The sequence below is a fragment of the Schistosoma haematobium genome, chromosome 4 (assembly GCF_000699445.3).
Source record: "Schistosoma haematobium chromosome 4, whole genome shotgun sequence".
Classification (NCBI taxonomy): domain Eukaryota; kingdom Metazoa; phylum Platyhelminthes; class Trematoda; order Strigeidida; family Schistosomatidae; genus Schistosoma; species Schistosoma haematobium.
In genome coordinates, this window is record NC_067199.1 from 35,594,021 (window position 1) to 35,620,541 (window position 26,521).

Below are 26,521 nucleotides of genomic sequence, written 5' to 3' on the forward strand. Positions count from 1 at the left end.
TCTAGACAAATAAAACCTCGTTTTCTTATTGAATACGTTTGTTACTTCACTCGTTCAAATTCATGTAACTTAACATTCTTATCTTAGTCAGTCAGTCAGTTAGTTAGTTACAACGTAGAACTAGGAACATACATGCATCGGTTCAAGTTGTCATACCTCATTAGCACAACAAAACGAACACTGGATACATTTTCTATAGAGTTTTTCTCTTCATTTATATACATTGACTTTAAAAAACAAAACAACACTGTTCATCTTTTAATTATTAATTAAACGGAAAGATTTTATAAACATTGTTCTTTTTTTGTCTACAATTGATTTACATGGTGAAGTTTGATTTTATTTAGATAAAATGACTAAACATGGAGATCTACAAAAAAATATATTTTGTCCTAGTTTGAGACATTTCAACTATAAACATTCAATAATCCTTTAGGGATCAAATAATATGATCTTCTAATAATTGTCTAACTATTGTCAATTTGTGAGGTAGACTAAACTACAAATTTAATAAGGACATATGAGAAGCCGTGATCAGTGGAGCTAATCCGTGTCGGGTAGAAGCAGGTGTCTACCTCAGTACAATGAAAGGTGGTCGCACAAATTCGTGGATTGGTTGAGGTTAGACATTAACACCATTAGATGCCGGCCCAGTGGTCCAGTAGGTTAGGCGTTGGCGCGCGAGACTAAAGGCCCTGGGTTCGAATCCCTCGAGCAGGATCGTGGATGCGCGCTGCTGGGGGAGTCTCACAACAGGACGAAACGGCCGTCCAGTGCTTCCAGGTTTTCAATGGTGGTCTAACATCAATCGGTCCATGATCTCAATCAAAAACGTATATATATATTTTTAATTTTTAAATATAATGGATGTATTTATTTGGTTTTATTACACCGGAAATATACTTAATGTACTTAATGAATTACCTTTAACTGATTTTTTTTATCAATAATGTAAGTAAATATGTATCTTGTCTATGTAGTCTTAATAAAGCTATTTTGTCATCTGTTATTTAGAAAAGATGGATAACAACTAGCAGTGGAATTCAGGATTCATGTTTCATCTTATTTAAATCTCATAAGCCGAATGCACTGACATCCTAGTACTAATGTTAAAATTAAGTCTCATACTCGGTACTCCTGATATTAGTATAAGTGCTAACACTTCAATCCAAAAACATCCAACTAACATGTCTCTAACAGGATGAGACATACATCCTGAATTCCATTGTTAGTTACAATTCATCTATTGTAACTAAAAAATTGGTTGTTAATGTAATTTCCTCCATCAACGGTAAGATATTCAGATAGAGAAGAAAAACCGTCGAAAACATGAAAAAAGAAAACATTCATGTAAATCAAATATGCTATTAAAACATTCTTGGAAAAAAACGACTTCTATCATATTACTCACCCTACCCATTTACTTCCATCAACTTCTGACACCCGCCCATATATTTTCTATGCATCCAAGTATTGTAAACTGGAAAAAAATTCTCAGAAATCAATCTAATTGTTCATGATTTCCTTTTGATCTTTACATTAAGTAAGATTAAAGACAAAATAAATATCAAAAGGGATTTTTGTGAATATCATAGTAATTTCAATGGGTGAGATCATAAGTCAATTGAAGCTAGATCATCATGCGAAATATGGAAGCACTAAAAGGCCGTTTCGTCCTATTGTGGGACACCTCAACAGTGTGCATCCACAATCGCGCCTAGCGAGATCCAAAACCAGGATCTATCAGTCTCGCGCGCGAACACTTAACCTGTAGATCACTGAGCCGGACGGCATCCATCGGTTTCAATGTGTAACTTCAACTAATCCACGAAATTGAACAACACGTCCACCATTGTCTTCAGTGAGTTACTAACACACAACTGACCCGGTTGAACTCCACTGGTCACTGCTTCCCACTAGAACTTCAGGAAATATCTCTTGAAGCCAGTTACTATTGAGGGTGTGTTAATTAATATCAGAAGGGGTTTTTTGTGAATATTATAGTAATTTTAATAGTTGAGATCATAAGTGAATTGAAGCTAGACCATTATAGAAAACCTGATGACCATTGATCAGTGGAGTTCAACCGGGTCTGTTGTGAGATAGTAACACACTGAAGACAATATTGAACGTGTTAGTCAATTTCGGGGATTTGTTTCAGTTAGACATCAACACAGTTGGATGCGAACCGCTCAGTGGTTTGGAGGTTAAGAGTTCGCGTAAGAGATTGATAGGTCTTAGTTTCAAATCTCACGAGGTACAATCATGGATGTACACTACTGAACAGTCTCACAATAGGACGAAACGGCCTTTTAGTGCTTCCAGGTTTTTTATGGTGGTCTAGCTTCAATTCACTTATGATCTCAACCATTGAAATTACTATAATGTCCACAAAATTCATCTGATATTTATATTGTATTGTCAAAAGTCTTTGATGTATGTAGGTATGAGGTTTCAGAAACAGACAGAAAGTTTGCTGGAGTTTGATTGATATCTTGAAAACTAGAGTATATATTACTCTGGTGATTAGTATCAAATGAATGATAATATAAAGACCTGAAAATAAAATGAATGACTGATGAAAAAACTGGGGAGACTATTACTTACTTACTTACTTACTTACTTACTTACCTACTGACTTACTGACTTACTTACGCCTGTTACTCCTAATGGAGCGTAGGCCGCCGACCAACATTCTCCAACCCACTCTGTCCTGAGCCTTCTTTTCTGGTCCCATCCAATTCTTGTTCATTTTTCTCATGTCCATCTCCATTTCTCGGAGCAATGTGTTCTTTGGTCTTCGTCTTCTCCTCCTTTGACCTTCAGGATTCCATGTGAGAACTTGTCTTGTGAGGCAGTTGAATGCTTTCCTCAATATGTGTCATATTCACTTCCAGCGCTTCTTCCTGATTTCTTCCTCCGCTCGAATCTGGTTTGTTCTCTCCCACAGTAAGTTGTTACTGATAGTGTCTGCCCAACGGATTTGAAGCATTTTGCGTAGACAACTGTTAGTAAACACCTGTATTTTCTGAATGATGGTTTTCGTAGTTCTCCAGGTTTCTGTCCCATACAGTAGAACTGTCTTGACATGTGTATTGAAAATCCTGACCATGGTGTTGGTTGACAGTTGTTTTGAGTTCCAGATGTTCTCCAGTTGTAAATATACTGCTCTTGTTTTACCGATCCGCGCTTTCACATCTGCATCAGATCCACCATGTTCATCAATGATGCTGCTCAGATATGTCAAGGTTTTTACATCTTCGAAATCTTCTCCGTCAATTGTGATTGGATTGGTGCATGCTGTGTTGTGTCGGAGAATCTTTCTTTTCCCTTTGTGTATACTGAGACCTACTGCAGCTGATGCTGCTGCTACACTGGTCGTTTTCTCTTGCATTTGTTGTTGCGTTTGGCATAGAAGGGTCTAGATCGTCCAACTGCATCCTAGATGTCCACTGTATCCAATGCTTCCCACTCAGATATTGACGTTTTCATGATCCAGTCGATCATCAGGAGAAAGAGAAGACTATATTCAGAAAGAAACATAGATAAGGCTGCACTCAAATTACTTACAGTTCTTGTCCTGCTAGTTACAAACACTGTTTGATCAAAACCGTATTTTTAATAGAATTAAAAGTTGTGTTGAACTGACAAAATACAGGATTCGATGAAATACTTTGAAAAGTGCTTTATAAAAATTGGACGTCCAAATAAATGTATAGAGAAGTACGAAGAAGTGATTATGGAATATTCCAAATAAATAACTGTAAACCAGAAAACCCGTTGTCATCCGTCTTGGATTGAAAGATGAGTAGATTTGAGATATGACTGATTAAATGTTGAAAGGAGTGAAAAAGAAGTGAATCTGAAGACCGAACAACTATTAGCTTATACAGTTATAGACAATTAAACGTATTCTGTACTGATACTTTTTAAGGAAACAAAAGGCCAAGTTTGTTTTCATTATACAGTATAGACCATAGTTCATTGGACTATCATGTCTCTAAATTGTAACTACTGTTTAATAAACAAGGCTATTTGAAAAAAAATGTCGATTATCAGTTGTGTTTTCAAATTCCACTTTTCATACATGTTGTAAAATATAACAGAGGTCACCGTCGAATAGACAGTGCAGACGAAAACAAAATGATTGAATTTGGTTATAGTAACCCTCTTACAATCAATTTCGGTCATGGTTAAATTTTGTTAAGCTCTTTTATTAACCCACTTAACAGATGTTATTCGAGCAGTAACAATTCGTATATTTATTTGTACTATTCTGATCACTATCATATCTGTATAAACGTGTAAGCTTGGTCGATTGAAAACCTACGCACATACCTCTCTGGCTTAAATGCTGATGGCTTAAATATCACTGGATGGTTCATTCACTTTACCATGTATGTGTGCAATCGAATCCTTTTATTAACCTTTACATTTCCTATCTGCACCTAGATTCGATTTGACTATAAATTCTTACTGTATTAGCTCACACATACATTCGCCTCTCTGCTTCAAATTCGCTCGATCTGCTTATAACATTGTTGTCTGTGCTATCCGCTAATAAACTGTAGTCGCCGATTCTTATTGCCTTCTAATTTCAAACACCGTTGAGATTTCTATAATGACGGTTATCAAGGTGATTGATTAGTGAAGCTAAGCCACTACATGATCTTTTCTAGTACACTGATAGTACAGATCTTATTTACGATGTAAGATATAACAGATTGGAGTTTTATTACAATAATGGATAAAAAATATGATTATTGACTCTAGAATCTATTATCTTACTGAATTTCGGAAAACAAAATTTGACTTACGACTAGAAAGAATATATTTTTAGGAAAAAAGTCACTCGTTATATTCACTTTCAAGTAACTAAGATTTATAATGAAAGAACAATGACTAAATGTTTTCATGATGATTGCTTCAAAAACAAAACAGATTGTCCAATAACTTTGTTCCAACCACACAGAAGCGTCTGTCGAATATCTGAAGTAGGAAAATTCGTATCTTACTGACCTTAGATTTATATTGATCTAAAATTCAATAACCTATGGTGTAGAATGATGATTTCTACTTCATTTGCCCTTCATTACCTGCTTGCTCCTATCAGAAAGTTATTAGATTCCTTTACTGAATTAACTCATATCATTTTTGATATTCTTAACTTTAGTAATGATCTTCCCAAAGAATCCTGTTCCGTTTAATGTGTTTCCTGAGTTGCTTTTTATAAATCAAAACTATCCAGAGGGATTTCGAGCATTGATTTTCATATTCCTTACATTTCCTTCCCGTCCTAGTATTCGTCAATCAGCCCAGAACTTACAAATGTACACTCTCTGTTTGGGTCGGAATGTTCAAGGTTTGGCATCACAGGGATGTTTTAACTGATTCTTCTTCTTTATTTCTTTCGTTATTTGCCCTCTTTGACTTCATTGTGTTGAGTACAGTTTCAATTTTTTATCTAAAGACGATTTCTATTGAAGATACTTGGTTCGCTATAACATAAACTCTACACTTTAAAATGATACAGTAAATTATCTTGTACTCAAAGTACTGGCACTAATGTTATTTGGAAGTTTAACTAAATTTAAGGCTAAATTAGGTATCCAGTAGTATAACTTAGTCAGTTGAACTATGGTCTGATATCTTTGTATAAAATGTGTATTGTAGTCAGGGATACTCATATACGAATAATATGAGATAAAAAAATATATACAACGTCATTTCATTATAATAATAAAGAAACTCACTTACCAAGTATGCATTTATCTTTTGGAAGTGTCATGCTCTCTGAGTCCGAAAAGAATAAGCTGTCAGTAAGTGGTATAGAAATTTTAATGGTTCATTTCTCTTTTAAGTACATATTTATGTTGTTATCTAGAAGGACAATGAAGAATTAACTAAAACATTCATTTTCAACAACATCATCCCGAGGCACAAATATTTCCCATCACATGTTTATTTACTCAACCTTGAGCCACACACAATTGTTGTATGTAGGCTAATGATACACTCTAGCTAGAAGTAAATTTAGATCTATACTTTAATGACTGAATGATGGGTGCTTTAACCACTAATGTACAATTCCACAACATAATCTTTTAGTATAGCAACATAAAAATAAATAACATGATAGTTAAATTACAAACATTGAGATTATGTGTAACACGTTCTGATTCACTATGTGTATCGTTCTTAACGTAATAATCACATTTGGGTTTTTTTATCACCATTTTCTTCCCCACTTGTATAGTAAGTAATATAACAACGAAAATTACCCACAATAAAAACAGTATTATATCATATAAATCCAAAAATGTATCACCGATAAATTTTCTTTTCTTCAACTGGTATTAAGTAGCCTTTCTAATTGAATATACCATTCGAACTAGATAAACACACAAGACATGAAAAAATAAAAGGAAACACTAATAGTGTACAGTAGGGTTTTGTTTATTTATTTGCAGAGTGTTGTTATACAAACTGCTTTCAGAACAAGTTAGTATACTTTGTCGTATATAACCCCTATATATATTCTTATGATATTTAGTTATTCATATGATAGGCATGACCTTCATTAACCTAGAATATGAGTGATATGTAAAATTGATTTTCTCTAAACCCCTATGACAACTGCTATACTGTAAATTTAACAATGGGAACTGTAATCATTCATTTGGAATATGATAATTCAGCCATCTAATTAAACGTCTTAATAAACTTTATTCAATTTATAACAGTTGGAAATATTACAGAAATCAATGTCTGCTGATAATTGAAAGCTTATCTATAATTAATAAACTCGAAGTGAACTTATCACAGCTTTTAATTATGAACATTGCCTTTATTTACATAGAAATCACTCATAAAGTATATAATGTAACAACATCTGTATGCTTTTTTATGAGCAAAGATGGATGGTTACTAGTAGTAGAATCCAGAACGCGGGTTTCACCTAATTTGAGACTCATCAGCTGGATGTAACTGCGTCTCAGAGTTGATGTTCACTCCGAAACTCGAACTCGGAACCGTTCGCTTCAAATCTGGGATGCAGGTACATCCAGTTGACGAGTTCCAAATAGGACGAAACGCGCGTCCTATATTCCACCGCTAACCACCATCTATCTTTGCTTATAAAAGAGCTTGTGACTTAAGGCAATATCAAGGCAATCCGCACAGTATGCACATATACCAACAAGAGACTGATCAATTGCAGTCCTAAATATCAATGGAAATATTCAAGTAAACAATACCAAGTGAATTTAAATAACTGTGTGTGTACCTATTGTAATATTTAGTAAACTGTATCCTAAAAAGAAACAGATCAACATTAACAACAAAAATATTCACATTTTTACAAACACAGGATAAGCTTTATACATACATTAAACAAACTGCTAACTATCTGAACTTAGTAACTCAGCGAATAATTTGTTGTATGTTTGAGAAGAAAAAAGTAATTGAGTTCAAAGCCGGTTGTGTAAACCAATACTGGGACCTAAATACATCAAAATGATAAATTTCAAATAAGATCATCTAAGTATTTTGAATTCCGATGTCAACATTATACTATATTTAGAATACATGTTAATAATGTATGAAAAAAGATATAAATAGATTCTAGGGATTGAATGTACATTTATGACAATTTTCACTAAGAATAAGTGAATATTTTCATTTATTTCTTTTAAAAAAAACATGATAGAGTTCTTTGAATTTAAACATAATATTAATAATAATGGTAATACATTATATGTGAAAATTATATTTGAAATAATCTCAGCGATTGAAATTTAAAATAATTCCAATGTTTCGTCCATCACACTTGTCTGGACTTCTTCAGTGTAATAATTAAAATCAAAATCATCAAAGAAGCATATATACATAGCGTCTTGACAATCAAATCAAATCTATACTGGCGCGAGACTGGTAGGTCCTGGGCTCGAACCCCGCGGGGTGCGCGACCGTGGATGCGCACTGTTGAGGAGTCACATACTAGGATGAAACAGCCGTCCAGTGCTTCCAGGTTTTCCATGGTGGTCTAGCTTCAAATGACTCGTGATTTCAACCAGTAAAAATCTATACTATGTTAAAACGCTATATACTTCTTTGATGACTACAGTGGTCTTGAGTGCTGTTAGAGGTATGAGGGCGGCTATCACTTTACGGTTGCCCACATCGTGGAAGGGTTCCTCTGGAGGTACCTGAAAAGGAATTTGAGTTAAAGGTGGTATTAGTGACCTGAAAGCGTGACCGGAGTGCCCAAGGGACAACTACTTGAGGTCGGTCACACATAACCTTTTTATGAGTAATTTTTGTGTTAGCTTCGTACTTGTTGAGACCTTACCGCCGAAGACGGATATCCGTGGGATAAGGCGAGATGTGCATTTTTAGGATCGACCTTTTTTAACCCCACCCTTCCTTGTTGGAGGGCAGCACCGCTGTCATGATAGTTGTCAGAAGAAAAAATCTTACTGCCGTCACATCTCTGTACAGTCAGCAGTACGACTTCATCTTCGGACCTTGGGTTTGCTGCTTTTAGTCTTACTGTTCTTCAATCGACTTGTCTGACACGGTAGGACCTTGAGGAACGATTGTTCCAGTCAATATAGCTCAATTGGTTTATCACTATGGGCAAGCCCGACCACCACGTTAAGGTAGCAACAACGAACGGGAATAATGGCAAATCAGTTGATGAGGTGGTGAATCCTCATCGACTGAAATGGTTGGGCCACGTGTTATGTATGTCTGAACACCGATTACCACGACGTGCAATGCTAACCGATGATGGAGATGGTTGGAAGAAAGTTATGGGCGGCCAAACCAAAACGTGGCATCAGTCATTGAAGTCACTAACGTCTAGTCTGAGCCATGTTGGTAGATTTAGACTACTTGGTTGGGGTCCGCATAACTATCGTAACCAATGGTTAGAGACTGTGTGAATTGGCTCAGAACCGATCACAATGGCGTAGGTGTATACACTCTCTGCCGTCGCTTAAACCTTGAGATTACTTACTTTCTATGAGCTAATTCCTTCTCCCCGTATCATATCCTTAAATACAATCGTTTTTTATATATTACTACCAATGAATAAACTACTTCTATGCATTCGGTGTTCATTTTGTTGTGCTAATGAGGTGTGGCAACTTGAACCGATGCATGTATATGCCTGTGCTCACGTTGTAGCTGACTGACTGACTGATATTTCTTTGATGATTTTGATTTTAATTATTACCCTGAAGAAGTTCAGACAAGTGTGATGGACAAAACATTGGAATTTATTTTAAACCTAAACCGCTGAAATTATTTCAAATACAATTTCCACATAATAATGTCTTCTCTATACTCGCCGTCCAATTTTTGTCGAACTATTTATTCTGATCTTGACTTATATTCGAATAATGGTAATAATAATAATAATAATAATAATAATAATAATAATAATAATAACAATAATCCGCAACAGTATAGTAAATTTTGTATACAATTAACACGCAAGGTAATATTGTCAATTATTTCGAATATATGTCATTATTATTTGAAATATAAACCTCTAGTCTATGCGTGTTTATAATACTTAATTTCTTTTTCTTCATTTATAACTAAACCTATTTAACAGACATATTCATATTTATCACATTCATTTTATTTTATAAATATATTCAGTGCACACTTTAATGATTACCTATCATAATGTATTGTCATGTATAAATTGGCAGATAAGATGAAACAATGTTAAGGGTAGTTTTTTTTCTTAAATTTAGAAAGAGGAATACCTTCTCAAAGTATGTTTTCCATGAAATATCAATATATGCTGACATTTTTTACTTAGAGTAGTGATATTTTTAATAATACGCTTGTACTATTATCCCTGTCATAATAATAGTAATAATAATAATAATAGCACATATGCCAACATGAGACTGATCAATTGCAGTCCTAAATAACAATGGGAAGATACAAGTAAAACAACATCAAGTGGATTTAAAATTCATTCCATTGCACAAGCAGGTGGCAATCAGGATTCAGTAGCTAAGTGGATAACGTGATGACGTTCGAAGCGAACGGTACTGGGTTCAAGTCCCGGAGTGAACATCAATTCTGAGATCCAGGTATATCCAGCTGATGAGTCCTAAATAGGACAAAACGCGCGTCAAACTGGATTCCGCTGCTAGCCACCATCCATCTTTGCTTAAAATAGTTTCAATAGTAGTAATCATTGCTTTATTCACTAACATCACTAGCATGGTAACACATTGTGATATAACGGAGAAGAAACACAATTACAACAAAACTATATGAAGTTAAAATGAAACCCAATAATGAAAATTACAGTTAATTATATATGTATCATTCATCAACTAAGTTAATTGAAAACACGCTCAAAAGTACTGAATATAAAATTTGTAACCAATAGCGACTAATACACAATAGTGAATTTCTGTATTCATCTCTTCAATGAATTGATAGAAAGATACTACAGAGAAAAATAAATTCAGTATATATATATATATATATATATATATATATATATATATATATATATATAATTGTGTGACAGTAATCAATTGAATTTAAGTCTTATCAATGGGTTTTTCCGTGTGATAATTTCTCTATTGCAAAGTGCACTGTCTGATGTTGATAGAATGGGGGTTTGTGTAGATTGTACTGATTTTAATAATCGAATTACTGAGTCAATCTAAGCTGGATAATTATCGAAAACCTAGAAGTATTAAATGACCATTTCATCCTAGTATGAGACTCCTTATTAGTATACATTCACAATCCTCCATGCGATATTCGAGGCCAAAACACTCGGTTTCGCTTGAATTTGATGGAAGCTTATGCTTATACTAGGTCAACATATAATAATTGTTAAATTAAAATAATTTGTAAATAGTATAAATCTATTGAAATATTTTCTACATTGAAAAAACCGGGTCAATTGTGAGATAGTTACTGACTGAAGGCAATGGTGGATGTGTCACTCAATTTCGTGGATTAGTTGAAGTTAGAAATTAACTCCGTTGGATGACGGCCCAGTGGTCTAGCGGTTAAATGCTCGCGCGCGAGACTAGTAGGTCCTGGGTTCAAGTCACGCGAGGCGGGGGCGTGGATGCGCAATAATGAGGAGTCCCACAGAAGGACAAAACGGCCTTTTAGTGCTTCTATGTTTTCCATGGTGGTCTAGCTTCAATTGACTCATGATCTCAACAACTGAAAGACAAAATAGTAGAGTCAAAAAGCTAGTTTTAATTAAAATCCAACCTGAAAATTCATTAGATTCAATGATAAGAGAAAGAACATAATGATCTACTATTTAGATAAGAAAAGGACTTTTTAATAAAGTTTCGCATTATGATAATTAAAACAACATATATACGCGAACAATTGTTTTCAATTAGATCGTCATCAAGCTTTATTTATTTACTTTTGTTATTCATTAACCTTATTTTCACATTCAGTGCTGAGGAGTCCCACAATAGGACGAAACGGCCGTCCAGTGCTTCTAGGTTGACATTCAGTATTTGTTTGTAATTTTCCGTCTCTTTCCGTTTGTGTTCTTCACTATCTAATTATTTACTCACTTCTTATTACGTAATGATTATAATGTTTTGTGTTGACTATTCCAAGTCTATTTACCCACATTTGACCTTCTATTTCCAATGTTTAACTATTGATAAGACTTTTGTTATCGTATTTTATTATTCATACTACTATCAATACACCTGTCTTCCTACTATCAACTTGTAATTTTACTTATTATGTGTAGTGACCCATTCTATTTCATTGGGAGTATTGACCCATATTGCCTTGATTGGTTTAATATTTTCGTATAAATATTCATGTATATTAGAGTAAAGCCTGATGAAGATCTAATTGAAAACAATATTGTTCGGTTACATGTATTATTCTAATTTTAATAAAGTAACATTATTAACATATTCAATTAGCCTTTATGATAGGATAAATGAAAGTGTATAGAGAATTTTTAAAAGTAAGTGATTCTCCTTTCATGTTGGAATATGATGTTTTGTTTTTTTTATAAAAAGGAAAAAGATGAAAGAATTCAAATCTGTCTTGTATAATCACACCTTTTATATCTTATTATATATGAAAATTATATTTGAAATAATCTCAGCGATTGAAATATAAATAATTCCAACGTTTCGTCCAGCTAAATTGTCCGGACTTCTTCAGAGTAATAATCAGAATCAAAATTATCATCACTCTATTTTTTAATATCAATTTGATTATGTTTATAAGTTGGTTTATATTCTGTGATCATTTTTGTGATCTCATATTATGATCATATTTTTTTAAAGCATAACCATTAAGATTTGATTGAGATCATGAACCGATTGATGTTAGACCACCATTGAAAACCTGGAAGCACTGGACGGCCGTTTCGTCCTAGTATGGGACTCCTCAACGGTGCGCATCCACGATCCTGCTCGAGGGATTCGAACTCATGGCCTTCAGTCTTGCGCGCGAACGCTTAACCAACTGAACCACTGAGCCGGTATCCAGTGGTGTTAATGTCTAACCTCAACCAATCCACGAAGTTGCGCAACCACCTTTCATTGTACTTGGGTAGACACCTCTTTCTACCCGATACGGATTAGCTCCGACTCAGTGGTCCAGTAGGTTAAGTGCTCGCGCGCGAGACTAGTAGGTCCTATGTTCAAGTCCCGTGAGGCGGGGTCGTGGATGCTCATTGTTGAGGAGTCCCACGATAGGACAAAACGGCCGTCCAGTGCTTCCAGGTTTTCAATGGTGGTCTAACATCAATCAGTTCATGATTTCAATCAAAACTTAACAATCTCGGCCGTACCAGGGCAATAAAGCGTTATACTATTATATGTGAATGTATCATTTGGTGTCTATGATCATAAAAATTATTAGCTAGTAATTGTCGTAATTTAAATATTGTTTTTTTTTGTGTGGAAATTGTTGACTTTTATATGTTGGTCAGGCAATTACTGAAAACTAAGAGTCAGTGAACAGAGTTTTCGTCCTAGTATGAGAATTTTTAAAAGCACAAATCCACAATTCCATCATAAATCCAATACAGAGCATACAATTCTCGTGGTGAGCGAATATCTTTTAGACTAGTGAATCGGTCTACAGTTCTAATTTCGATTAAATTATAATATTCCCTAAAAACAACATGTACTACTAATAATTATGTGCTCACCGATATCTAAATTCGAGACTTAATTCCTGGAGTCCTAGTAAGAAGACTTAATCAGTACAGCTCAACTATGTCGGGAGGTGAAACAATATCAAACAATCAGTACTTAATGAAGGTTATACAATATTGCAAGTTCGTTGAAGTTAAAAATGTAAATCATTGGATATCGATAAGGCCATTACACAAAACCTGGATGTTCTGGATTTAATCTCTGGTATTGTTTAAACGTTTTATAATTAGGCAAAACAACTGTTTACCATTTCCTGGTTTTCAGTGATTGTCCAACCTAAATCATTTTGTGATATAAAGAATATCACAATTTTGCCTCCAAAAAAATGGATTAATCTTATACATAGTAATTGAATATACATTTCAGAAATGAATTAGATCAGATTTTTGCACAGTTAGCTGAATATATCGAAAAGTTATGTTTGATTAATAGAATTACAATAGTGAAATAAACAATTTGACATAATCTTCATACAAATCAAATTCATCTCTCCTAATATGATAGAACCAATTTATTGAAAACTGAATAAAAGATACAAATTAGAAATGAGTTACAGGATTATTAAATTGACCATAATCTGTTTACAAATTAAATTTATTATCATAATTTCTTAGTTACAATATACAAGACACCCATTGACTAGAAGAAAAACTCGAATATCCCGATGTAAATAATAAATAATAAGTTCCCATTTCAATAGAAACTATGATGCTAATTCATCTAGCTGATACGATGTAACTTGAACAAAGAGCAAATCCTAAATCTCACTAATAAAAAAAAGATTTTATTATGATAATCAAATATTTGAACGGCTTTTTGGGGGGTATTATAGTAATTTCAATAGTTGAGATCATAAGTCAACTAAAACTAGACCATCATGGGAAACATGGAAGCACTAGAAGGCCGTTTCGTCCTATTGTGGGACACCTCAACAGTGTGCATCCACGATCCCACCTCGCGAGATCCAAAACCAGGATCTATCAGTCTCGCGCGCAAACGCTTAACCTGTAGATTACTGAGCCGTTCGGCATCCAATGTTCTTAATGTCTAACTTCAACTAATCCACAAAATTCAGCAACACGTCTATCAGTGTCTTCAGTGAGTTACTAACACACAACTGACCCGGTTGAACTCCACTGGTCACTGCTTCTCACTAGAACTCCAGGAAATATATCTTGAATCCAGTTACTATTGAGGTTGTGTTGATTAATATCAGAAGGGGTTTTTTCTGGATGTTATAGTAATTTTAATAGTTGAGAACATAAGTGAATTGAAGCTAGACTACCATGGAAAACCTGGAAGCACTAGACGGCCGTCTAAAATATTATCAGTCTGAAGAAATAATAGTAACTCGGAATGCCTAGATTCTGTAGAGAATTCATGTGCACTGGGAACATAATCAATAATTAATCGAATTCACAATCGCATCGTGAATTAATATGACAGATTGAATTTATCTAACCTTTGGATGTATAATTGTAACTTTATTAATTATTTTGTAAGCGTTCATGCATAATTTACCTTTATATTTGATCTGAGCACACTTTTTATATATACATGCTTGTCTATCTTCATTCTTTCTACATTATCATTGTCCATTTAAATTACGTAAGCTGAGACACGAAATAAAAGATTCAATGCAAGTCATTATCATATGCTTGAATAGTTGTCTACTATTGTAATTCTAATACTATTGACAAACGAGTCAGTAAAAAAGCATTGTACTTATATAAAGAACAAATCGACTAAATTCTATAGATTTTATGATGACTATTTCATTGTCCCAGATTCCCATCTAATTTAGAACAGTACAAATACTAGATAGAGTTTAACAAGAAGTATAGAATATAATGATAATCACCACAGATGAGTTATAATATGATCATATAATCATTTGATTTTAAAGTTAGTTAGTGAGTTATAAATATTTTGATGTCGCTTACATCAACAACTGTAATATAATAAATATGATCTACCAGCAAATGAAATAACCTTCATTTATATTCTTAGTTTTATGAACTGAAAAAAAGAGATCAAATTAATTGTTGTTGTTGTTTGTATCAATCATTCAAATGTATTATCTTTCCCATAATGTTGAAATAGAAAGTATAATCCATGGCCTTAAAATTAACTTCAGTAACCTCTACTCTCACATGTGTCCACATTTTATCACTGTTAACCAATGTAATCAAATCAACCGAAAAAAAGATAGATTTAAAAGTGTATCGAAAAAGAGTGGATCATTTGATTATTACAACCAGTCATTTTGTCTATGTGTTTAAATTCTTTAATACGACTGAGCTTCCATAGTATGTTGAAAACAATGTCATCCCAGAGTTGAAGTTTAATTCGGGACTCAAACCTAGTACTGTTCTCTTCAAACCACAAGTGGATAATGCGAGAGCTTTTGACAAATAATTTCGGCTCTTATTACTGTAGAATACTTTAACAGTTGTGAGTAGAGCATGGACGATAAAAATATGCATCAATAAGGATAAAACTGTTTGATTCAACTGACGTTTGAATCCGATAGAACGCACTTAATATGATTCAAATGATGTCCTATAACAAATTTTTTTCAGTTCACGTAATAAATACCAAACGGGCTAAATAAAACGGTGGTTTGAAGGTAGGAAGCAATTGCGATCGGGAAAATAACCTCAGTATCATGGTGATTCAAACAGATATTCCTGCTCGTAATACACTGAGCAGCTCCGCCTGAAGTCCCTCCGGGGGCTACTGCCAGTCCCAAGCCCGGATAAAGGAGGAGGGTTGGGCATAGGGTTAGCATCCCCATCCCGTAGAAAAATAAACTCTCTAAAAAAACGCTAACCAGAAAAAATTATTCAAGCCTTTTAAACTCTGCCCTGGGAGTCAGAAGGTCTTCATTTAGAAGAACTATGACGCCTCATGATGAAAGCCGAATTCCTTCGGAAGTTACGAGGCCGATGCCCCTTCTGACAACCAGAGCGACCATTTATTTAGGTACATGGAATGTTCGTACAATGTGGGACACCGGGAGAGTCTTCAAAATTGCTGCAGAAATGAGAAGATACAACCTAGAGGTACTTAGGATCAGTGAAACACATTGGACACAAGTTGGACAACAACAACTAGCTTCAGGAGAGCTTCTGTTGTACTCTGGCCATGATGAAGTAAATGCCCCAGATACAAAAGGAGTTGCATTGATGCTGTCCAAACAAGCACAAAAGGCACTTCTAGGATGGGAATCTCATGGACCAAGGATCATCAAAGCCTCCTTCAAAACAAAGAGAGAGTGCATTTCAATGAACATCATCCACTGCTTTACGCCTACCAACGATTACAATGAAGACGCTAAAGATCAATTCTACAATAGGCTGCAGTCAATAGTCGAGAAGTGCCCAACAAAGGACCTGACCATTCTGATGAGAGATTTCAATGCCAAGGTTGGAACGGACAACACTGGATATGAAGACATCATGGGACGACACGGACTGGGAGAAAGGAACGAAAATGGTGAGAGATTTGCAAACCTATGTGCCTTCAATAAACTGGTCATAGGCGACACCATATTCCCATATAAACGCATACACAAAACCACATGGACTTCACCGGATCACACTACACAAAATCAAATCGACCATATCTGCATCAACAAAACGTTCAGGAGGACGATGGAAGACGTAAGAACCAAGAGAGGAGCTGATACAGCATCAGACCATCACTTGCTGGTCGCCAAGATGAAATTGAAACTCAAGAAGCACTGGACAGTGGGGCGGACAATATCACAAAAGTTCAATACGGCCTTTCTTCAGGATACTGACAAACTCAACAAATTCAAGATAGACCTCAGCAACAAGTTCCAAGCCTTTCATGATCTACTCAATGGAGAAGAAACTACTATGGAGAGCGACTGGAAGGGGATCAAAGGGGCAATCACTTCAACATGTCATGAGGTCCTGGGTCAGAAGAAGCACCACCACAATGAATGGATCACCGTTGATACACTGGATAAGATTCAAGAAAGGAGGAACAAGAAAGCAGCAATCAATACCAGTCGAACAAGAGCAGAAAAAGCCAAGGCACAAGCTGAATACACAGAAGTAAACAAACAAGTGAAGAGGAGCATCAGAACCGACAAACGTAAATATGTGGAAGATTTAGCAACGACGGCGGAAAAGGCTGCAAGAGAAGGAAACATGAGACAACTGTATGACAACAAAGAAACTCTCTGGAAATCGCCGCAAACCTGAATGACCAGTGGAAAGAAAGGAAGGCGAGGTGATCACCAACATTGAAGAGCAACAAAACAGGTGGGTAGAACACTTCAAAGAACTCTTGAATCGACCAGTTCCACTGAACCCACCCAACATCGAAGCAGCACCCACGGACCTCCCAATCAATGTTAGCCCACCAACAATTGAAGAAATCAGCATGACCATCAGACAAATCAAGAGTGGCAAAGCAACAGGACCAGACAACATTCCAGCAGAGGCACTAAAAGCAGACGTAGCGGCAACTACAAGGATACTCTACACTCTCTTCAATAAGATTTGGGATGAGGAACAAGTACCAAAAGACTGGAAAGAAGGACTCCTGATCAAAATACCGAAGAAAGGCGATCTCAGCAAGTGTGATAACTACAGGGGCATCACTCTCCTCTCAATACCAGGAAAAGTCTTCAACAGGGTATTGTTAAACAGGATGAAGGACTGCATAGACACCCAACTTCGTGACCAACATGCAGGATTCCGTAAGGATAGATCGTGTACAGACCAAATCGCAACTCTACGGAAGCTTCTTCGACACTACGGCGTGCCTCAGAAAATAGTCAATATCATACATAATTCATATGATGGATTACACTGCAAAATCGTGCATGGAGGACAGTTGACAAATTCGTTCGAAATAAAGACCGGTGTCAGGCAAGGTTGTTTACTCTCACCCTTTCTCTTCCTCCTGGTGATCGACTGGATCATGAAGACGTCAACATCTGAAGGGAAACACGGGATACAATGGACATCTAGGATGCAGTTGGACGATCTAGATTTCGTAGATGATCTGGCCCTTCTATGCCAAACGCAACAACAAATGCAGGAGAAGACGACCAGTGTAGCAGCAGCATCAGCAGCAGTAGGTCTCAATATACACAAAGGGAAAAGAAAGATTCTCCGATACAACACAGCATGCACCAATCCAATCACAATTGACGGAGAAGATTTCGAAGATGTAAAAACCTTGACATATCTGAGCAGCATCATTGATGAACATGGTGGATCTGATGCAGATGTGAAAGCGCGGATCGGTAAAACAAGAGCAGTATATTTACAACTGGAGAACATCTGGAACTCAAAACAACTGTCAACCAACACCATGGTCAGGATTTTCAATACACATGTCAAGACAGTTCTACTGTATGGGGCGGAAACCTGGAGAACTACGAAAACCATCATTCAGAAAATACAGGTGTTTACTAACAGTTGTCTACACAAAATACTTCAGATCCGTCGGCCGGACCCTACCAGCAACAACGTACTGTGGGAGAGAACAAACCAGATTCGAGCGGAGGAAGAAATCAGGAAGAAGCGCTGGAAGTGAATATGACACATATTGAGGAAAGCATTCAACTGCCTCACAAGACAAGTTCTCACATGGAGTCCTGAAGGTCAAAGGAGGAGAAGACGAAGACCAAAGAACACATTACTCCGAGAAATGGAGATGGACATGAGAAAAATGAACAAGAATTTGATGGGACCAGAAAAGAAGGCTCAGGACAGAGTGGGTTGGAGAATGTTGGTCGGCGGCCTATGCTCCATTAGGAGTAACAGGCGTAAATAAGTAAGTAAGTAATACACTGAGCGATAGGAACCAAAAAGCCGCTATAGTTACCATGGCGAACCTGAATTAAAATCGCTAATGCATAGATTCCCCCACAGTTTTAATAGTCACTAAGTGAGTCTGCACCAAGAACGTTGAAAACAATCGATGTCATCTAGAAAACTATCTACAACCATGTAAAGGTTGCTAAGATAGTTTATAGTTATATGAGTGAATTTCTTCGTCTCATTCAAGACATAAATACCAGAAGCCAGTCTGGAAAAATCTATCAATGATGTTATAACAATACATATTTTGTGGTTGACTTAGCTTTACATAGGAAATTATTCATCTATATCACCTATTTTTGATTTACTGAAATTACTACAGACTTTACCACGGTCATTTTTATCCGTTGCTCAGGTTCTTCCTCATAGTTAAACCAACCCAGTTGTGACCAGGGGAGTTCAGCCATATCTGGTGAGAGAGAGATAGAGAGCGTTATCAACAGTAGGCGGAGGAAGATAGTCGCTAAATATTGTGAATTAATCAGTTAGATATTATTACCATTCAATGAGGACCCATTAGTATAGAGATTAAGTGCTCGCGTGCAAGACCGCAGGTCTTGGATTCGATTCCATCTAGTGAGGTCTTGATTGTACACTTCGGAGGATTAACTAGAATCACTTTGGGATGTATGGTCTATGGCAATAAGATATCCACAAATCAGACAGATAAATCAAAAGTTACTTATCCGTCTTTAAGTAGTATGATTTGTATGTCAAAACAAAACTCCCATTATTGATATTTAATGTAAATTGCCATATGACATGTCATATGGTCCGTTGTACATTAAATCCGTATATAAAATTCTCAAATTCCCGTACGATAAACCTTATGAATCAGTGTTTATGTCATATGAATGTAGAATACAATTTAACTAATTTGCCAAATACCCTCAATTGACAGAACAAAACTACGTTAAAATGAAAATATACTGAAAACCATAGACCACTTAGTCCAAATCACGTTAGAAGTACTGGCTCTCAATCTCACAGACAGTCAAACTAAAGATGTTTCAATCAAATGACTAGTCCAATATCATTCAACTATTTAGAAAGAACCAAATGGGTTTTAATTTTTAATTTGTAACGCAAAACAACTATGATAAAATTGTATCAAACGTAAGTCTGTTGTATTAGTGGGAAATGTCCACTACTGAGGAGCTCACAGCTACTTAATGAAAGTCTTTTATATTATTATTTGTACCTTTACAGATTTTTTAATAAAGCATATCATATTGAGTGCATAAAGAGAAAATGACAGAAAATGTGATGAAATCACTTCTATACGAAAATTCGTTAAAGTTTGAACAAACAGTTTGATAAAAACTAGGCTTCAAGTATAGAGGAAACGTGATATGTAAAAGTTATGTTAAGATGGTGGTTGGAGTTAGTTAACAGGAAACTCTGGACCCGGGTCCCGTGCTACTTAGCACTCTTCAGCAAGATGTACGCGCAGTCTTGAGGGAACTAATGCCTTCTGACAGACTCGGTCCCGTGTCACCCAGCTTCACAGTCAGAAACTTTACCACTGAGCTATCCGAGCCACGACTGACTTGGTCGATAGCATTCGATCTGCACTAGGAGGGACTTCACACACATGGCATTGATCACCACCCAGTGATCAATCAATTGTGAAATGTTATGTTTAAAGTGATCTCACTAATTGAAATCAAAACAATTCCGATGTTTCTCCTTGATTTTCTTCAAAGATGTAGTCAAATTTCAAATGACCAAAGATTGATAAAGTCTAAACGACATCTATGGTAAACATTTGTCCAACCATATCAAAACGTTGATTTATTGTGTAGTAAACAAATGAAACATTCAATTTAGAGAAGTTCGGACCAGTTTTTCAAGAGAAACGTTGAAATTCCTTTAAATTTCAATCGTTAAGATTACTTCATACAATACATTCAAGAATGCAACTCTTATATTAATCAACTTCTTTACTGTATAACACTGATTCTGCGAAATAACTCAATAATGAATTAAACTAATCGAATGATCTATACAATAAGACCTTATATACTAAGAGATGAAAATGAATTCAAACAAAAAAATTTATCTTATATCTCTAACCACTTACAAAAATAGTTGGATGTGAAGATGTTTCTGAAAAAGTAGTACGTTGTTTTTTTTAAAAAAATCTAATCCAATAACGAAAGTAACCCATATTATTATTGAGGAAGAAGAAAAAGAATCAAGACAATTCAGTAAAGAAAATTTTCTTTTCAACAATATCATTTATTCAAGCTGGACAATCGTGTTGATTGTTAATCTATAATATAAAATAGTCTATTCTTAAAAAAAACTAATCTTCGGAACAACTATTGACATAGAGAGTTTTATTCAAAAACATATAAGTGACCGACAATATCTAGACGATATGAACCCGATGTAAATATGCAAATAGACTAATCGATTAGAGTATTACATAACTTATAAAAGGAAACTACAAATCATCAAAAACAAAATTAAATTTATACCCGTTAAAACAGTTAGTGATACTATGAATTTAGTAGCACAGTAGGTAACGCATTGGACATTTGAAGTAAAATAATACTGGAATTGAGTTTCCAAGTGAAACTCAATCTAGAGATCTTGATACACCAAGTTGACGAGTTCCAAATAGGATGAGATAAGCTCTTGGGATTTCATTTCTAGTTATTTTCCAACTTTAATTAAAAGATTGTTACAGATTTTTCGAAAGAAATCTAGTTCGAAGGAAAAATATGACGGTTGGGATTTCAGATTCATTTAACTGAACAATCATTAAAAAATCAAACTGTAATAGTTTTTGTTGGGGAGATCCAGAAAAACTTCACGAAAAAAAGTCAACAAATGCTTTGATAACGCTGAGAAGCATTTTATCCAGTCAGCGTTCAGTAGAAGTTTTTCCAGAAAAATCTGCAAACTGAAAAGTCATATCCCAGGTTTCTGATTGGATGATTATTTATACTGCTATTATGTTTAGTAGCATTCCGGAATTTTCCGGCTTATCAGTTTTGTTTACCTTTGAAGTGACATATAAATGTTCATGGTCTTCAAATACATTTTCTGAATTATTTTTCAGCATATACATTACTAAAAAGATAGTGGATTCAACATTAATAGATAGATCAAATGAATTATGAACAATGGTATTTCAGAAATGAAAAACTCAAAAGAACAGAAAATGCCCGATTAAAAATCACCATATTTATATGGTCCTGGCGAAAACTTAAGCAACTAATAAGAATAGAAACCAATTATACAATATATATTACTTCATAATTAGGATATTAATGATAAGTCTTGCAAATTTAATGCTATATTCGTTTCCTAAGCTATCCAGTAACCCCCAAGCTAGAACTATACAGCGACCTGAACAACGAGAGAGAAGACGCAAAGTATGCGAGAAGTACTTTACTCCAAGGTCCATTTTAATACAGAAAAGATGGGGTTTTTATAACATTTTAAATATCCTTGGGTTGCTCGAAGATTCTGGAATGCTACTAAACATAATAGCAGTATAGCAATCAGCCAATCAGAACCTCTACATGTGACGTTTCACTTTCTTGATATTTTTGGCTAAAACTTCAAGTGAACGCTGATTGGATGAAACGCTTCTTAGTGTTTCCTGATCCTTGCTTGTCTTTTGCAACAAATTTTCTGGATCACACCAACAATTAAGATCATAATTTAAAATTGTATTGCAACGTTAAGGTCATAATATTGTTAGTAATATAAGTGATGTTATAGAAATCTCTTACATTATATATTTGTATATTCAATAAATATTAGAGGACGAAACGGCTATCCAGTGCTCCCAGGTTTTCCATGATGGTCTAGCTTCAATTCACTCATGATCCTTACTATTAAAAAAGTATTGCTTCATTTTATTTCCTATAACTTTTGCATAAATTAAGAATTTACTTTGTTATTACCTTAAACACTTTTAGCTCATCCAAACAATAATTAAACCATTAAAAATTGAACAAATTAAATAAATTCATTTGGGCGAGACTCTAATTTATGGACGACCCTTGAACAAATATTAAGTGACCTTGAGAACTATTAGCCAATCAGCAAACAGTCAGTATAGGGTAAAATATGTTATATGAAACCAAGAAAATAAAGTTGATACATTTCTTATACGTGGTTCAAAAACTTGTCAAGGTTAGAAAGAGGTTCAGAGGTTCTGAAATCATAATGCATGCAGTAGAGGAAATCATCCATATGGCTACAGAATAGTCAGCCTCTGGAGTCATAATAAAGTCTCAAAAACTCTTTCAATCTCGACCACATAGCTTCAATATTGTTTATGTGCACTCCGGTTGTTGAGTGCACAAAGTGCTACTTGTGGATAACGACAAGATGCACATAACCAAGCCTATGTAGGAGTCTCTAGGCTCTCCAAACATCCGTATATATTGTAGTGCCTGGCTGCAGCCAGTGTTACTGGTGGTTTTATTATCCAGTTCGCAATAATTGTCGTAATTTGCCTTAGTTAGGAATTATATATGGGGTTTTCATCACGAACTGACATCAGCTATAATGCCAGAAATTTATTTAGCCAAATGGATGAAAGTCTTTTGCGTTAAAATCCGAGATCTATTATCTTATACCTGATTAATTCGTCCATAAATTATAGCCTCGCCGTTTTATTTGTTATAGCCGCTCCATTATCACGTTTTGTACAAAATTCTCTGTGAACAGATCGTACTTTAGCATTAAGCACTGAAGTTGGCGCCGTAACCTTGAAAACTCTAAAACGCCTTTGATTGGCTCGTCCATAAACTAGAGCCTCGCCATTCATTTGTTTTTCTTACATAATTTGTAATTACATTTAAACAACTTTAAATGGTACAATATTTGAAAGAAGAAAAAAAAACACAATAAATAATATTACGTAATATTTGTGAATATGTTGAAAGCATAATTAAATCTACAATTGTACTCTATAATTAGTTAGATAAGCAAAAAATAAACTGAACAGGAGAAGAATAATGAAAATTTTGAATCAAAAGTATTATATGCTCAAATTATTATATGTGAAAATAATTCCAATGTTTCGTCCAGAAAACTTGTCTGGACTTTCTCAGGATATGTTCAAATGTTTGTCGAAGAAAAAGCTTAATTAATTATGAAATAAGAAGAAACGTTCGTAAGACAATAATTGATAGATGACTGTTGAGCAATGCTATGGTGATGTTGGGAGTGCTCACATAAATACTAGGACCAAATGAAGGTTATATACCAGTATGAGGAATTAGAATTATGATTTACAGTTGATGGTTAAGGTTAGGAATAAGATGTAAGGTTTTCATCACGAACGGACGTCAGATATAATGCCAAAATAGTGTTTTGCCAAATGAATGAGTGAATTTCGCGCCAAAATCCAAGATCTATTATCGTATTCCTGATTGGTTCGTTCATAAATTATAGTCTTGCCAAATTAATTTAATTAAAAACTAGAATGCTTGTATTCGTAAAATTAATTTATATTTACTAACCAATTTAAAAGGTTAATCATATAGCCTATATTTTGTGTCAGGTATCAGTTGTACAGCTTAGAAATTATATTTTAATTCACTGAAAATAGTCCAGTAGTGTATGACAACCCATTTAATAGTCAAACTTCAATAGATTGATAGATATTTAAGAAAGCTAATGAAAGCTAATATCTCCTTGTTTCATAATCTTTATACATTAATTTTCATGCATGTATTTATTTATTTCTCTTGATGAGAAGAATATTCTTCGTTCTCCTAGTGAAGTGCGGTGTCCGAAATATGGTAGTGATACATTGTATGCTATTCGCTAACCGCCCCTCCCCAACTGACTACTAGAGTGAGAACACAAGAGTGAGCGAGAAAGTGTATTGAACTACCAAATGAAATGCACAAATACTCATTCATATATATACTTCTCTATCCTTAGGAAATTAACCCCGATAAAATGCACTTGAACTTTGGGTCAATTCTGATTGCCATCGATTAACATTTTCCTAATTCTGACTGGGTTTCCGTATTAGTTTTTACTATAGAAAATATCAGAAGAGGTTTTTGTGAATATTAAAGTAATTTCTATAGTTGAGATTATGAGTCAATCGAAGCTAGACCACCTGGAAACACTGAACGGCCGTTTCGTCCTAGTATGGGACTTCTCAGAAGTGCTCACCCACGAACCCGACCTGCAAGTATGTTAGAATAAAGCAAAGGATAGTCAACCCAAGGCGCCCCATCAGTTTCAGTATTCATTGACGTTTAGACTGGGCTACATCTGCAGGTACGGACTATCTAGTTGAAGTTCGCACGAATATCGTAATCAATGGTCAGAGAAATTGGGCGATATATCTAGTAGTCTATCACGCAGATCTGTTCATTCTGTTTTAAAATACTTATACTTTTTATTCTGTCTTCTCAAATCATATTGTATAAACTTAATCTTATAAATGACTGTTGATGCCAATTACAACTTCTACAACTCTGATATTTATCTCGACAATTTTAATTAGCTAAGTTGATGTGATATAAATACCGGAACCAATGCAAATCTATCTTAGGTTCAATGTTCCTTATAACTGAAGAACTGTATAACTTATTATTACTGTTATAAATTAGGAATTTTATGAAAGCATGAATGAATAAAATGCCGATCAATGCGTGATACGATATAGACTCATGATAACTACACACGACACTAAATTATTGATAAATGTAAAGATAAAAAAGACACGATAAGAATTGGAAGAACACAGTTTTCTTTTCAACAGTAATATAAACATAAATATGATTATACATCGATTAAAAAATATGACTTTTGAAGGTTATAACCACTGCAATTAAATCAAAACCTGACTACAAGGTTGAAACCTTGACAGACATTCCAATACATCACAATAACCTAATAATACATTGTTTCTGATATTATAATCCTTCTTTTTTCCGGAAATCATAACAAATAAATTAGAGTGTATAATATTCGAAACTAATAAAACACTACATTTTTGCCAAGGAGAACTGTTCATTACTTCTATCATTAAAATTTAGCCATACGACTAAAACAAATAATCATGAATAATAAAAAACATTTCAATAATTAAATTCACTTGGTGTTGTTTGTTTGTATCTTCTCATTGTTGTTTAGGACTGTAAATGATCAGCTTATGACTTAAGACAATATCTAGACAATCCGCACAGGATGCACGTATGCCAATAAGAGACTGATCAACTCCAGTCCTAAACAACAATGGGAAGACACAAGCAAACAACACCAAGTGAATTTAAAATGTCACCCCATTGTATAAGCGACTGGCTATGAGGACTTATTAGCTAAATAACTAACATCATGGCGTCTAAAGCGAACGGGACCTGGTTCGAGTTCCGGAGTAAACATCAACTCTGCGATACAGGTACATCCGGCTGATAAGTCCCAAATCGGACGAAACGCGCGTCCTGGATTCCA

At 34.9% G+C, this 26,521-nt stretch overlaps 1 protein-coding gene across 2 annotated transcripts in view; it reads left to right on the forward strand.

Annotated features, from left to right (window-relative positions):
• Positions 1-26,521, forward strand: part of SCNN1G_3 (sodium channel, non-voltage-gated 1, gamma) — a 94,105-nt gene that overhangs the window by 55,004 nt on the left and 12,580 nt on the right. The window lies entirely within an intron of this gene.